The sequence below is a fragment of the Oenanthe melanoleuca genome, chromosome Z (assembly GCF_029582105.1).
Source record: "Oenanthe melanoleuca isolate GR-GAL-2019-014 chromosome Z, OMel1.0, whole genome shotgun sequence".
NCBI lineage: Eukaryota > Metazoa > Chordata > Aves > Passeriformes > Muscicapidae > Oenanthe > Oenanthe melanoleuca.
Genome location: NC_079362.1, coordinates 8,162,781 through 8,178,408, shown reverse-complemented (window position 1 = coordinate 8,178,408; position 15,628 = coordinate 8,162,781). Strand labels below are relative to the sequence as shown.

Genomic DNA, 15,628 nt, shown 5'->3' with positions numbered 1-15,628 from the left:
AAATTGAACAAAATTAAGAAAATATTTACAAAAAACCATAAGATTTGTCTAGAAAATATTACATAGCTTGGAAAAAAACATTGTTTTCCTTAAAATGAAATCTAACTTTTCCTTAAAAGAAATGCAAAGCCTACATCACATTACACAATTTCTGTCCAATTAAAAATCGAATGTCTGATTTTGTTAATTTTCTGAAAAGATCAGAAGTCCTGTATATGTCAAAAGTGGTTGCTCAGTACTTTCTGGATGATAATTTCCAACACTTTGGTTCCTGGACCTTTAAAGAAAAAGACAAGTGATTATATTTTATGCCTATATGTGTTTATGGTTCTAGCAAATTTAAACAGGATTAATGACTCTCTCTTCTCCTGCAGAACTCGCCAGGAACGTGCAGTGGTATTTTTTTCTTCTAGTGGCTAGAACCACCTTTTAATCAAGGAAACAATTTTTAACTGCACTAATATTTGCATTTACACCAAAAATATTTTTTCTATTTGAACTCCTCTGGAAAGCAACATTGCCAGGCTTTTTCAGAGGTTTGTGATGTGATGCAATGCAATGGGCTTATGACAAGAACATAGTTTGCCTGACATTTCTTTCTGATGGCTGTAAAGAAGCTTGTCACAGTCTCTGCAAAAATAGAAAGCAACTTATTGAGGTTTGTTCTTTTTCTGATCCCCTGTATTATATCCAAGGGTATCCTGTACTAGAATTGGGTGGCTGTTCAAGTACATGTTTAAGTAATGAAGTTGACTAATATGGCAATATAAATCTGGGAAAAGAGTAACATGTATCAGATTAACAGTACTTCTGATTAAATGAAATGGCAACAGCAAATGGCAACCAGCACTACGAGAGGCATAATCCAACATACAGACTTTATAAGAAGTTCGACTGAACTCGAGTGAAAACTTAACTCTGAAAAGTGCTGCATATATCTAAAACCTCTAATTTGCTGTAGAAGTCTGGGGTATTCTTCTTGTAATTCCAAAATTCAGAGAGAGTGGACCTGTAATGTGTTCCTTTAGATACTCCCTGTTTTTTCTGTTTGTGCCTACCCCTCACAGAGAAAACTTGGGTAAGCAAACAGGCAGTCTTTGACAGAAACTCCAAGATTTTGCTCCTCTCACATTTGTGTACATTAGATTTCATTAATTTTGTTGAAATTTTAGACTGGCGCAGGTGGTGCATGGGGAACTGTACAGGATGTTATCATGCTTTAATTCTCCCCAGCCACCAAGAAAGTACTCCACAGCTGCTTGCTCAGACCCCCCATCACATTCCCAGTGGGGAGCATGGGGAGAAAGAAACAGTGAACTTTGTGAGTTAAAAATAATTTAGTAATCAAAACAAAATAAAATATAACACTAATAACACTACTTATAATAATTATAATAATAGTAACAAAAAGGAGAGACAACAAGGGAGGACTAAAGCCCAAGAGAAACAAATGATGCCAAATAAAATTGTTGACCTCATACTAGCTGATGTCCAGAGTGTCCCCAGAGCAGTAATCACTGTAACAACACTGTTCTCATACTGAAGAGAGGTGCATCTTGCATATGTATGGAAATTTGCCAAGCTTGTCTTTGATTTCCTGAAAGAGATGCTGCTGCAGCCAGTGTGGCAGTGATACAGTGCTCTCCAGGTCACCTGGCCAGCTGCTGCAGGCAGGACTCACAGACACTGCTGCTGTGGGGGTCAAGGGTTCTGAGCTGCCCCAAACAGCATGGGCAGTGCTGATGTGCAGTGCTCCACATCACCCTCATGCTGGAGCAGGGTGCAAGCAGTTGCAACCTCTGTTCCTAACCTCCAGAAGAGATTTTTGTAGCCCAACATCAGGTTTCTGATTATGTTGGCTTGCATGGTGCTGCGCTGTCCCTAGGACAAACTTTAGTCAGCTACAATGTCTCTCACAGCTCCTCTGAGGGCCAGACAGAGGATGAGAGGGTGCACTTACAGCACCACAGCCCATCATGGTCGTGGGGACAGAGGAACCACACTTCAGGGTGGCCTGATGCAAAACACAGAGCAGTAACAGGAAGACCTGGCTTTTCTGGTCTGGGTGTTTATAGTTAAAGCCTCAGTGATACACACCAGTTAGTACTTCTATCTTGCAAATGGTGTTTCTCCACTGTAATTAAAGAGTCCAAGTTTGAAGACAATTAAGGTAACACAGCTTTGCTGTACATAGGTGGCAATATCTGTAGACTTATGGACAATTTTCAGGACACAGGTGTGCTTTTTACCTTCTGCATTAATTGGTCATCAGCTTGTCTCAGGTACCCTCTCATCAGTTTCTTAATTTTTATTTCTGAATTGTCCGAATCTTTCACAGACTGGGGTGGTGGGAGGTGGGGCAGAAGACTAATCACAGCTGCCCAAGAAATTCTTCACCTATGACTCAAGATTTGCTTTTGTTGGTTTCTGTCATTTTGCAGCTTTAAGAGCATTAGCTCCTTAATCCATCAGAAATGTTCAGCAAGACACACTTCACTCTGCCCTCTGTTTTAAGCAAGACAGCGCCTTTGCTTCTGACAGGTAAATTTAGACTAAATTCTGCTGTGTTTTATGTCAGATGTGAGACTCTCATTAATTTATTATGGAAGAAATAGATATCCATCATGCTGATCTCTGTGGTTGAAGACCTAGTGCTGTGTGGGAGGACTATTGTGGGCCTTAATTAACAACATCTGCCTGTGGGCTGCCTAAGTCTTGCATTTCGTGTACAAGGACGCTCATTAGTTGTACTCCAACAAGTGATTTTTTTTATTTGTTATATTGTGTGGTACATATAAAGCAAAAGTAATTTCTTAACTCTACCTGGATTTGAGTATTGTGCTACAAAACCTCACTTTTTAATGTGATATTCGGGGGTAAAAAGATATAGTAGACAGGTAGAGAAATTATAAAAGAAAGGCCTCATAAAATCAGGCCTGTTCTGCTAACTTAATAGCTGGCATGTCACTTCTTCTAAGCGCATCTAAATACTTTGCAAGTTCCTATGTGAAAATAATCTGGGTGTGAAAGGTTCATTAACACAACAATCTATTCCTGGGTGAAAAATAAGTGCATCTGTGTGAAACAATAAAGTTTGTCCCATGAGAACCCACAAAAGAAAAATGTTAACACTTGAACCTTAGCACATGCACACAAAATCACCTTCTGACCAATAAATGAAGTAGTAATAAAACTGACAGCCAGTTGGAGTCAAACACAAGGTCTGTAAAAACTGTATAAAAATACATTATGTGAGTAAAGAATTGGCTTTTCCCGCATGAAGAAAATGGAGTCTCACATCATTTATTACAACAAAAAAGGAGAAATGAAAACACCATCCATTTTTCCATTAATTGCAAGTAAGAAATCCAGATACGTTTAACTTACGTACTTGTTCTAGGTAAGTCATGTCATGATTGGCCCTCACAATTATTCTGAGAAGTTTTATTGATGTATAGTTATGTTACTGTGAGTCGTTGTTTGGACATTCTCTGTTCTCCCCTTTCCCCCTCTTGTACTGCTAACACTGGATGATTTTGGTTGGTGGGGACATGTAAAGGGAGGGCTTGTGCGAGAAAAGGCTTGTTACTAGGAGGTGTGGCATGACAACACTTGACCTCCAATCAAGTTGTAAGAAAGTAATCTCCACCAATGGACAGCAAAGAAGAAGCTGAATGACAGACTTTGAGACACCAGGGGTATAAAAGGCAGAGCATCCATTTTGTGAATGAGCTGCCAGTCACAAAGACTCCCAGTGCTTTGATTTTTCTTTATTCAGTTTCTTGTGTTTTGTAAAAGTTTTTATTAAACTTTGAAATTTAAAAAATTAAGCATCGTTTCTTGCATTCTGAAGTGGTTAAACTTCAGTGGGAGAAAAAAGATAATTTTAAAAAGGTAATTTTAGAAGAGTGATTTAGTCATAGTGTGATATTGCTATAGAGCAGCATACCATCATGTTTCAGGTGTTACATTGAGAGGGACCAATCTGATTTTTATTTATGCCTTAACATATGTCATACATGAGGTGAAGGATTCTGATAGGGGCTGTACATGTGCTAGCAGCCCTGTCTCCAGGGAGAATTCACTGCCAGCCCATCAGGGGAGAGAAAGCTTCCATGTCGGTGAGTTAGTCCACAGTGGCCAGCAGAGCAGAGTCCCAGATGCCTGGGAAAAAATGCCCAGCAAATTGGGCTGTGGGAGGAGCTTAAGCAGATAAAATCATTTAACTGCCACTCAACCAGGGCCATTTTACTTTGGGCTTCCTGGGGGGATCCGTGGCTTGCTTGGAGTATCATCAGCGTGGCACTCCTCCTTCCCACACCTTTTCCTTTCTGTGGTTCTGCTTCTCTGTCCTCACATGTTCTGCCCTCTTTCACTGTTTCTGCAAGGCAATTCATCACTGCAACAACCGGGTGCTCTGCTGCTTCCCTGATGGAGCAAGCACTGTCTATACCCAGCCATGACTGTCACCGCCAACACCGTCACCTTTCTGGTGTTCCTGACCCTGAGAACCCGCAGCTGCTTCAGCAGTGCATCCATGGCCATGAGAGCCTGCTCTTTTTGCTGGTGGCAGAGATACACAACCTGCTACTGCTTGAAAATTGTGCCCAGCCTCTCACAAAAACCTCATGCACCTGCTGTGGCTTGCAGCATACACACTCTATATGCTGAGCTGACACTGAGAGAGCACCTGGGATTCTTGTGATGATGCTGTTCCTGTCTTCTGCTTCTCTCTGTATCTCTCTTTTCTCTCTTTTCTATCTGACTTCAGTAAGAACACCAATAAAAATCAATAAAAAATTCCCAGATATAATACTACTGCATTTGCACTTCATTTTCATCTGAGAAATCTATTTAAAAGAATCCTCTCTGGCTCCCTGTTTTTATAGCTGGACAGGACATACATGAAAGCTACAGATTTTGCATAACTGAGAGAGTTTTTTGTCTGTAATACACAAGGTATAAGCCATTAGAAAAACAGACACTGAGAAAAGGAGAATATTCCCTTTTCTTTCCCTTTCCTTCTCTTTTTAGAACAACTGAAGTAAATCTGTGGGATTTAGGGTCCCTGGGACAATTTCAGGCAGGTGAAGAAGTCCACTCAGTGGGGATAGGTTCTTGGGCTCCAAATGGGATGCAGAATTCCCCCAAAGCATGCAAAGAGTGCAGAAAGTGGGGAGTGAGGGGAGACATGCTGCCAATGGCATTGCTGTTGGAGAGCAGGGTGGGAGGCTGCATGTAGCAACTCCACACATTTTCAAGTCTACTCAATTTCAACTTCTGAATTCACCTGTTGTCACCATAGAGATTGGTGGTGATCAGAAGTGGGATGAAGCCTGGATACAAACAAATGACATGCATGGATGGGATGTCCTCAGATACCTGTGAAAGCAGGACAGGGATGTTTTCTGCAGTGTTAGCACCTGGTCTGACACAATATATGTCTGCACCAGTGTGGGATATGCACACAATGCAGGTCAGAAGATAACACTGGTGTTATCTGTCAAAGAATATCTGTCTAGCCTTAGGTACACTTCCCAGGATTTCTGAGTGAGCACTCTCTCAGTGCCAACAGCAGTATTTTAATCTGAGTCAAGTTCTTAAGGTATTTTGCTACCTCTGCAAGGTGTTCTGCCTCTCCCCTGACTGAGCATACAGGCATCAACTAAATACCCCAGCTGAGGCAGGGAGGAAACCCCAAATTGAAGTGGCTTTCCAGATGGGCCTTGACAGGGTTCATTACAGATATTAACATTTTGATATCTTTACATATCTAATCCAAACTGCTCAGCTGCTGAAAATAAATCTTGACATATTTTAAAACTTCATCTTTTTCTTGTTTTGAAAGACAAGTGTCTGCTAAGGAAAGCAGGAGCTTCCCTTGGAATGGAAAATATGAACCCATTCCCTTTAAATTATTTAACTTTTAAATTAAGGAGCTTTCAGGCAAAGATACGAGTAAAGGAATAACAGTTCTTTACTAGTATGTATTACAAGGGAAACAAACAGCAACATGGCAGCAACAACAAACAAAACCAGAAACCTAGTAGTAGCCTTCTTGACTGCAGGCACTTCTCTTTTGGTGCAGTTCCGGGTACAGCCAGCAGGGGCGCTGCTGGCTCCCGGCTGGGTGGGGCGGATGTGATGGTGCCCTGTGGCTGCAGGGGGCGCTGTGGTGCTGCCTGTCTCCCTGCAGTAGTGGCAGGCGCAGAAAGGGATGGAGAAGGAGCTTCCTTAACAAACTCACAGGGGGAACCAGTGCCCCCTCTGAATAGCAAAAGGAGCTGTAGCAGAAGCCTCACAGTAACCAGCTGGGAAGGCAGGGATGAGCAAAGTCCTGAGATGAGGTCTATTAGACTCTCTGCAGTGTGGGATCCTTTGTAGGGGACAGTGGTCAGGACAAACTCAGGCACTCTCTGTATCCTGGTCTTGAAGTTTGCAGTTTATTGCATAGGGCGTGGGTGAAAAGGGCTCAGCTGAGAGCTGCCAGCTACAGCTTTAAGCAGGATGGAAAGAGATAAGAGAGGGAGGCAAGAGAAAAAAGTAAGGGAGCAAAGTAAGAGAGAGAAGTAAGAGATGTAAGAGAGTGGTGTAAGAGAGAAATTTTCCCGTTTACAATACAATAAATCTTCTTTTATATTGAATATTCTAATTTCCACTAACCAGTCTAATACAAGATACAAATTCTCTAACATTTGCGTACAACCTATAGGAATTACTATATTACCATGTTTTACTGCTTTCTTATCTCTAAACCTCACCTCAGACCCTTCCTGTAATGCCTGGAGAGGATATCTGCTGGCTCTTTGGTATTTGCAGCATTTGGCATTATCTAAACAAAGGAAGGAGGCCTGCAAACATCCATATTGTTGCTCTCAGCCACACAGTCGAAAACTGCTATCATTTCTATCTCGCTTATGGTTTCCATATTCTCAAAATCTTTTGCTAGGCACTCATATTTATAAGGTTTTCCTGATACATCCTTCCCAACACTGCAGCTGTATCCGGGGTTGTGTGGCTAGAGCGCAGCAAAAAACCCAGAGCACTGGCAGAGGCACAGCAGGGGCTGGGCAGCAACAACCTAGCTCCAGAACACTGCAGAGAGAGACTCCCTGTGAGGGGAAAGGGGCTAGGAGGTCCCGGAGGTTTCCTCTGAGGCAGATGAGTGTTCTTTGAGGGTGTTAATAAGGTCCCAGTGCTGTTGAAGAGCTGTTCTTATGAGGAGAGCTCCACTCACAGTAGAAAGCAGCAGAAAAGAGAACCCCATAGTGGGTTCTTCCCACAGCTACTGCACCCTTCTTCCCCTCTGAAGCTGAGAGAGAGAAAGAGAGAGAGAGAGAGCCAGCAGCTGCCCCAGCCCCTTTTTTCCAAGTCCAGTTCTCCCAGTACCTCTGCCTCTCCAAGGGAAACTCTCAGATAAGAGAATTGCAGCCAGATGCCCCCCTCCCCTGAGCTTGGCAACTTCTTTTGTCTCTCTTAAGTATCTGGTCCTTATTGCTCTGTAGCAGCAAAATGGGAGGAAATTCCTATAGGAAAGACAAACAAAATGAAAAATACTTACCTTCAAAAATCTTATATGCTGTTCTTGAAAACTGGAGCGGGACCCTTTAAAAGGTGTGGCTTCAGTGTGCCAGTGCTGCGTAAAGAGACAAATGTATAAGCAAACTTCAGTGGAAGCCCAGGGAGGGACAGAACAAGTTTGAGCTACAAATCTGCTTTGTAGAAATGTTTTTTCAAGATTTTTTTCTTAAACAGGAGATAGAACAAGGTGATTCTAGCATGCCAAAACCAGGCAGATCCGGACAGTCCAGAGGCTGGCTTGAAAACATGTCATTTTATGGGAAGAAACTGACTGGCTTCATATGCAAAGTCATCAGCAAACTGAATTGCTAACTCAGCTGTCTGAAACCAGAGCTTCAGAGACTAAAACAGATACTTATTATGGATACAATAGCAACTTTCTATGTTCAAATGTGACATGGAAATATCATCTTTTGCCTTGGAGACATGAAAAGCATTCAGCCAGGTCATTTTTTTTTGCCGGCCAGCAGACATAGCTGTAAGCTCAAGAACAGTAAGGAACACAGTGCCCAAAACCCTTCCCTACTTTAAGTCAAAGGGCAGGCACTGGTGGGCAGAATCATCAGGAACAAATAACATTGTCTCGGACCTCTAAAGGATACACAAATGAAAGCAATCAAAGAGGTGACCAGATATATCTATTGAATCCCAACCACATATGAGACAGCCACTCTGAAGCAGAAGATCCTCTTTGATGACAAGAGATGAGAGCAGTGACAGCTCTCAGGGAACCCATGGGAGATGGCAGATGTGCCACAAGTGACAGTCACCTTGGAAGGAACTTGACAAGAGTAGAGCATTCTGTACCTCAATATAGTCTAGTTTTCTCTGAAAAACACCAGTTCTGCTCTTTTGTTACTGGTTGGAATGTTAGTGCAAGAAGGGAAAAGCATGAATTGCCCAGCAGTACCAGGCAGCTCCTAATTTTTCAGTTTTTCTTAGCAAATGACAGAGGAACAGGAAGACTGACTCCAAACCTGTCCTGGACAGGGCCTTTTATGTGCAAAATTCTGGGACTGCACTAGCTACTGTAGCTTGGTGCAGAGATTGAATATAAAGATGATTCAGCAACCAAGTTTTGTCTCAGAGACATTCCAGAAGTCTCACACAGAGGTATTTTGGAGGCTGGATTTACCCTTGGATATAGAAGAGAATAGAAAATCAAGAATAACAGCTTTAAATTGCAGATAATATCTCATAACTATAACTTTTAGAAAGGAGAAAATCACAAAATACCTATCAAACTCAGAGATCTGGAAAAATAATCTCCTTCACTAATCTGAATCCAGTTGTACCTTGATGTACTTCATTACAGCATTTTTCAGGAAGAGTGAGAGAGTTCAATCTGATTTTTATTTATGCCCCAACATATGCTATATTCTTATAGAGGCTTTTGATGTTAAGATCTCTGGTGCTTTAGGCACCAACTTCGTCAGGTTATCTTTTTAAATGAGCAAAGCAGCTAATAGTTGCTAAAAGGTTATTTATTGCAGAAGAACATCAGTCTCAAAGGCACAGTCACAGACATCAAAATCCATGCTAAGTTTTGATATAAAGTCCCAGATAGAAGCAGAAGCTGCTCTCAGAGGTCCCTGTGGGGCCGATGTTGCCGTGGCAGCTCCTATCTTCTTCTTGGGTGTTGAAGATGGTGGCGAGCAAAATAGAAAAGCAAAAGCAGAAAGGCAGGAAAGGCAGGAAGGCACCAACTCTCCCTAAGACATATTCTTGTATAGGATCTTCTCAACAAGCTAAGACACAAACTCGGACTACCACTCTTCAACCTATTAAAATTCTAGTTTCTTAACACACTAGATTATATATAAACTACACATATGGTCTATCTTATTCTATTTGAAAAATGTAAGCAATATTCTTACTAAAGCTCTATTGTGTTAAAAATTACATTCCTGGAGCCTCCACTGAAAACACTAGTATGTTTTTCAACCTTCACTAGAACTTGCACTGGTATCGTGGCATTTGAAACCTTTGACTTACTAAAAGCATGCAGAACTCACCCTAAAACTTACTGACTGACTGACTTACTTATCCTAAAACTTAAACTTACACCTCTACTTTATGTATGAGTGGCTTAGCATACTTCAATTAATCCAAAGGCTTTAATTCAATCCCTGAACTCTGATTTCTCCCTGAGGAATTCAGTGGGACCCCAGACTTACTGACTCCAACATGGGCTATACATTTATTCATGACTGTCCCCAGGGAGGCCTCTCCTAGCAGCCAGTCAGGGCAGAGAAAGCCTCCATGATGAGACTGAACTACCCCAACATCTTCCCGCCCCATGCCAGTGAGGCCAATGCCCTGATGTCCACATAACATGCCAAGGAAATCAATCTGAAGGAGGAGGAACTGTAGCACATAAAAGCAGCTAACTGCCACACAACAGAAGCCATTTCCGATGGGGTTGCTAGGAGGGAGCAAGGGCTGAATTGAAAGGGCCTCTCGGGCCCCCTACCTGCCTTGCTTTTTCCTCCCTGTGATCCTGCTGCTCTGCTATACCATTCTCACAAACTAACTTCTCATGGTGATCACCTCATGTTCCACAGCCTCCCGGAGGGAGCTGGTGCTGCTGCAGCCAGCCAACACCGTTGTGCAGCCTGGGCACAGCCGCCTGTGAACACCTCCCAGCCCACACCCAGCTCTTACACAGGCTGAACTCAGGCTGAACCCAGCACACACCCAGCGCACACCCAGCTCACACCCAGAACACACCAAGTACACACACTCAGCACACAAAAAACACACACCCAGCAGAGAACCAACACAAAATGAGAACACACAAGCTCACACCCAACACACAATCAGAACAGACCCAGCTCACACCCAGCACACATCCAGAACACACTGAGCACACATCCTACAAACACCCAGCACACACACTCAGCACACACCAAGAACACACCCAACACACACCCATCAGAGACCCAACACACAATGAGAACACACATCCAGCACACACCCTCCACATGCCCAACACTCAACCAGCACAAACTGAGAACACGTACCTGTGGACGCCATTGAAGCCTCAGACTGAAAATGGCAAGGGCTTGAAACTTTTCTCATGAGGCTTTCCCAGGCTGAGACAGTTTCTCAGTTCCAGCCTGAGCCTTTCCCAGAATGATAACTCTGGGGAAAAATAAAAAGGAATTAATAACAAGATTAACACCTGGGCTTCAATGATAAACAGTTCTCACGGTTTGTGAGAAAGTTTTGTTTTCTTCAATTATCCAATAGACTGCTGTTCTGTTTGTAGTTTGCGGAAGACGCTATAAGAATGTGGTCCGCCGTTCAATAAACCGCTTCTTTAGCCACCTAGCTAGAGGAGTCCATGTCGTTATTTTTGAGAAATACATCGCGAGTAGCGACATTTGGAGGTTCCACCGAGATCGCCTTTCATCGGAGCAGCGCGATCGGGACCAGCTTTGGAGCCTCGGATCGGCAGCGAAGTCCTGCAACCCGCGGAGCCCCAGCAGTGCCAGGCCGAGAGATCCCGCAGACCCGCGGAGCCGAGTGCCGATCAAGCCCGGACGGAGAGAGCCGTGGACTGTTCTCCTTCCCTGCGAGAGAGGTACTGCGCTTTCCCTCCTCCCTCCCAGCATAGCGGCTAGGTGGGAAATTCCGGGATGATGGGGAATCAGCAATCTAAGCAAGAACGAACCATACTTTCCTTATGGAGGGACGTTCTTGAAGGCTTGGATGCCCCAATTCCAGACCAAGACTTGGTAACCTTATTAGAATGGGCAAAAGAAAGAGGATTCCCTGAGAACGAAGGAGTGGCTTTTTCTGAGAAAGCTTGGAAAGAATTAGGAGACCGATTGTATGAAGCTATATGTGAAGGGGAACCCTCAGCTGTCCCTATAATAAAAACCTGGGGGACCATCAATGTAAAATTGATGGAGGGGGAATCAGGCTCTGAATGGAGCGAAACAGAACAAAGCGGGGACGAGTTTGATTGGTATCCCGAAAAACCCCCGCAGCCGGAGTCGCCCCCCCAAAAACCCCCGAGGGCGAAGCGTTTGTTGTTTAATGACTACGTTCCGGGCCCTCGATCAAAAGACTCTTTAGACGAACAAAGCACCAGCAGCGCGGGAAGACCCCCCCCAGTCGCTCCACAGCACGCCGAGGCATTCATCCCCATGGGGGCGGGATTGCAACGGGCACAAAGACAGTCACTCGCTGACGTCACCACACCCACCACCCCTCCATTGCTGGCAGAAGCGGCCCAAACGCCAGTTATCCCGCTGGATGTTGTCGAGCAGTTACTCGTTGCGGCCGCGACAGGTCAATTGGCGGCTTTGCGCTCGGCATTGCTACCTTACGCTGCTGCCACTTCTACAGATTCACGGCGGCTTGCAGGCAGCCCGGCCGTGGGGGCGGGCCCCGTACTGTCTGCGGGCCCGCCCCCAGGGACAGGGCAGCAGACACCGCCGGCCGTGCGGGCGGCAGTGCCGCCCCCTGAGCGGCATTCGACATTCAGTTCCGCGATCCCGGAAGTTCCGGGTTCCCCCGCCGATCTTTTCGGGACGATGTTACCCCCCCCCCCTCGTCGGTACGGCCGCGTCCTGCTGCACTGATGACGGCCGGTGCCACCGTTCCTGCGTCGGCAGCAGTGCCAGCGGCTCCCGTGATGTCTCCCGGCCGGCACGGATCGCCGCCATCGCTCCGGTCCGGCACCACGGATGCCGGTGACCGGCACCCCCCCCGCCGGAGGCATGGTCTCGTGTCGACCAGCAAGCGTGGCAGAAATCCCCACGGGTTTTGGGAGACGGTCAGGATGGGAGCATTAGAAAAGGGGGATTGGGACCTCTTAGAGAAGGTGGGAATGCCGAGGGGAGGTGCTCTCCGAATGGAGGGAAATGTCCAGGATGACCCTGCGGAGCTCTCCCCGGTCCCGTGGGACGAGCTGTCACAGAGCAGTGATGACGATGCCCACGGGACGGGAGGGGCTCAGGTTTTTCCTGTTTTCAAAGGAGTCCCACAGACAGGGCAACAGGACAGGCACGATCCGATTGCCTGGCGGGTGGTGCAGGACTTGCAAGATAAAGTAGCACAATATGGGCTTGGTTCTACTCAGGTCATGCAAATTCTTAGAGTGCTGAATACAGATTTACTAGCACCCTATGATATTAGACATATAGCCCAGGTGCTGTTTCAGCCTGTGAAGTTCAGAGTGTTTGAAGATACCTGGACGCAGATGGCTGACAGGGCTGCTGCAGATAATATAGGACGGTCTCGAGAGGATCCCAGGCATGCTGTGGGTCGGGAAGTTCTGCTGGGTCAGTTTCGCTTTGCCAGCCCTGACCTGCAGGCCACCTGGGACCCCCTGATTCTTGAGCAATGCCAAAAAGTAGGTTTTGCAGCAATTGTAAAAACGATAGAGGCTGCAGCTCCTAAGCCGAGATATGTGAAAATTACTCAGGGCCCCACTGAGCCATTTTTGCAATTTTTTGAGAAGGTGGCAGCAGCCCTGGAAAAGCAGGTTGAGGATGATGTTCTCAGGCAGTTGTTGTGTAAGCAGCTAGCCAGAGACAATGCTAATGCTGATTGTGCTAAAATTATACAGGCCTTGCCAGGGGACCCTTCACTGACTGATATGGTACAGGCATGTGCTAAGGTAGGAAATATAGATCATCAGATCTCTACTTTAGCAGCTGCTATGTGGCATCATCAGAAACACAGAAAACCTGGCAAGAAGCCAAATCAGGAACAGGCTAATAGGCCTACCTTCTTGTGTGCAAAATGCAAAAAGCCAGGTCATTATGCAAACCAATGCAAATCAAAGAAACTTTTTTTTGGCCAGGGAAACGAAAAGACGAGCGCTGTGGGGTACAGCGCGCAGATACAAGCAGTACCCCAGAATCTGGCAATGACACAGGTTTCCTCAGGCAACATGCAGCCAGCACCCGTGGCTCAGCCGGCGTGGATTTACACACCGCAGACACAGTCATCCTAGACTCTGAGAGGGTACACAAGGTTCCTCTGAATGCCACTGGGCCTCTGGGCCAGGGGCTGAGTGCACTACTCATAGGAAGGTCTAGTGCCACTCTTCAGGGAATCTTTGTTCACCCTGGAGTCATTGATGCTGACTTCACGGGTCAAATTTATGCTATGGTTTCCACGCCTTCTCCCCCTGTCACTATTCCGGCAGGAACTCGAATTGCTCAACTTGTGCCTTTTCATTCATCTGTTCTCAGGGCAGATCAACGAGATCGCAAAGACGGTGGTTTCGGATCCACAGGACCGCCACAAGTCTTTTGGACAATGAATATCTCCGATCAGCGCCCACAGATGATGTGCACTTTGACCCTCTCAGGTGCCACCCCTTCTCAGATTCAACTCAGAGGTTTGATTGATACCGGGGCAGAAGTAACGGTGATTTCTCTTTCTGCCTGGCCTCCCACATGGCCCCTGGCCCCTCTTGGCCAAGCCATTGCAGGCTTGGGAGGCACAGCACAGACCTTTATTAGTCAGAGGCCTGTGTTGATCAAAAATATGGAAGGGCAGACGGCTACAGTCCGACCCTACATCACTGCAGCCCCTATCAACCTCTGGGGACGGGATGTGTTGGCAGCCTGGGGTGTGCGCATGGAAGCAAATTTTTAATTGGGGTCGCTGAAATGAAGGGCAAAAATTATTCTATGATGCCTTTACAGTGGTTGACTGATACCCCTGTTTGGCAGAAATAGTGGCTCCCACCAAAAATTAAGTAGATAGCCCTTTGTCAATTTGTGACCATTTTGGTCATTGATTTGAAGGATGGCTTTTCCACAATCCCCTTGTGCCCTGAGGACAGACCAAAATTCGTGTTTTTACAGTGCCTGCAAATTCTGTGATGGGACAGAGATATCAATTGAAAGTTTTGCCACAGGGTTGCCAAATAGCCTGACACACTGCAGCAGGCTGCAGCAAGTTTTTTTACTCACCAGTTATACCGAGTGGATCCTTCCATTGATATCTCTGTGTTTATCAGCACTCTGGATTTACATCCTACAGGTATCATTGGCCAGTTACCTGGGAGGATGAGTCTGGTTTGCAAAGGCTGGAAGGCCATGAGACAGGTTCTGCTCAGATAATTGAGTTGAAAGCAGTCACAATGGCATTCCAACAAATTTCTCAGGTACTTTTGAATTTGGTCAAAAAGTTTTTTATATAAACAGAAAAGGGGAGTGGCTGGTGAAGAACACACAGCCGATTGGGAAAAGTTTTGTATACCTTCAATCACCTCACTGTGCCACAAGATTCTAATAATCTTGTTTTTGTGAGTTACTTCACTTTCTTACAGGCTGCAGATGATACATGCCTGCCTCATCGTTTGGGGCAGTGGGTACGCTTGCATCTCAACAGATACTGGGGTGCACTGCCTGCCTGCAAGGTGTGTCCGCCCTGAGCTGCGACATCAGGGACAGAATGCAGCCGAGGCACAGCCTTCAAATGCTGAACAATATGCCAATCACCAGCCAGACGATCCCTCTGCAAGCAGAGGATGAGCATTCATCTGTTTCTTTGGAAATGTTTTTAGCTTTGGGACATTGTTAAATGAGCTCTTTTGAAATATATTAAGAAATTATAAGTTTGGAAAATGGTGATGGGTTTTGCTATCAATTTTAGCACTGAGTTTCTCAAAAAGCACCAGGTGTGAAGATTTCCCTGAGTGCTTCAGGCATCCACAGATCTCCAGAGTGGTGTTTGTTCTCCTCCACGTAGGGCCCCCGTGGAGGACTACAAGCACTTCTTTTCTTTTCTTTTTTAAAAACTATAAGGGGGACTTGTGGACGCCATTGAAGCCTCAGACTGAAAATGGCAAGGGCTTGAAACTTTTCTCATGAGGCATTCCCAGGCTGGGACAGTTTCTCTCTCATGCAGAGAGGGCTTTCCCAGGCTGAGACAGTTTCTCAGTTCCAGCCTGAGCCTTTCCCAGGATGATAACTCTGGGGAAAAATAAAAAGGAATTAATAACAAGATTAACACCTGGGCTTCAATGATAAACAGTTCTCACGGTTTGTGAGAAAGTTTTGTTTTCTTCAATTAT

The 15,628-nt window shown here is 45.4% G+C and overlaps 1 long non-coding RNA gene across 1 annotated transcript; it reads left to right on the top strand.

The window, feature by feature from the left end:
- The first annotated feature begins 13,517 nt into the window (after positions 1-13,517).
- LOC130264671 (uncharacterized) lies at positions 13,518-15,340 on the top strand. Its single transcript, XR_008842501.1, has 2 exons — positions 13,518-13,912; positions 14,882-15,340. It is a non-coding gene; the product is annotated as an uncharacterized LOC130264671 (long non-coding RNA).
- The last annotated feature ends 288 nt before the right edge of the window (positions 15,341-15,628 follow it).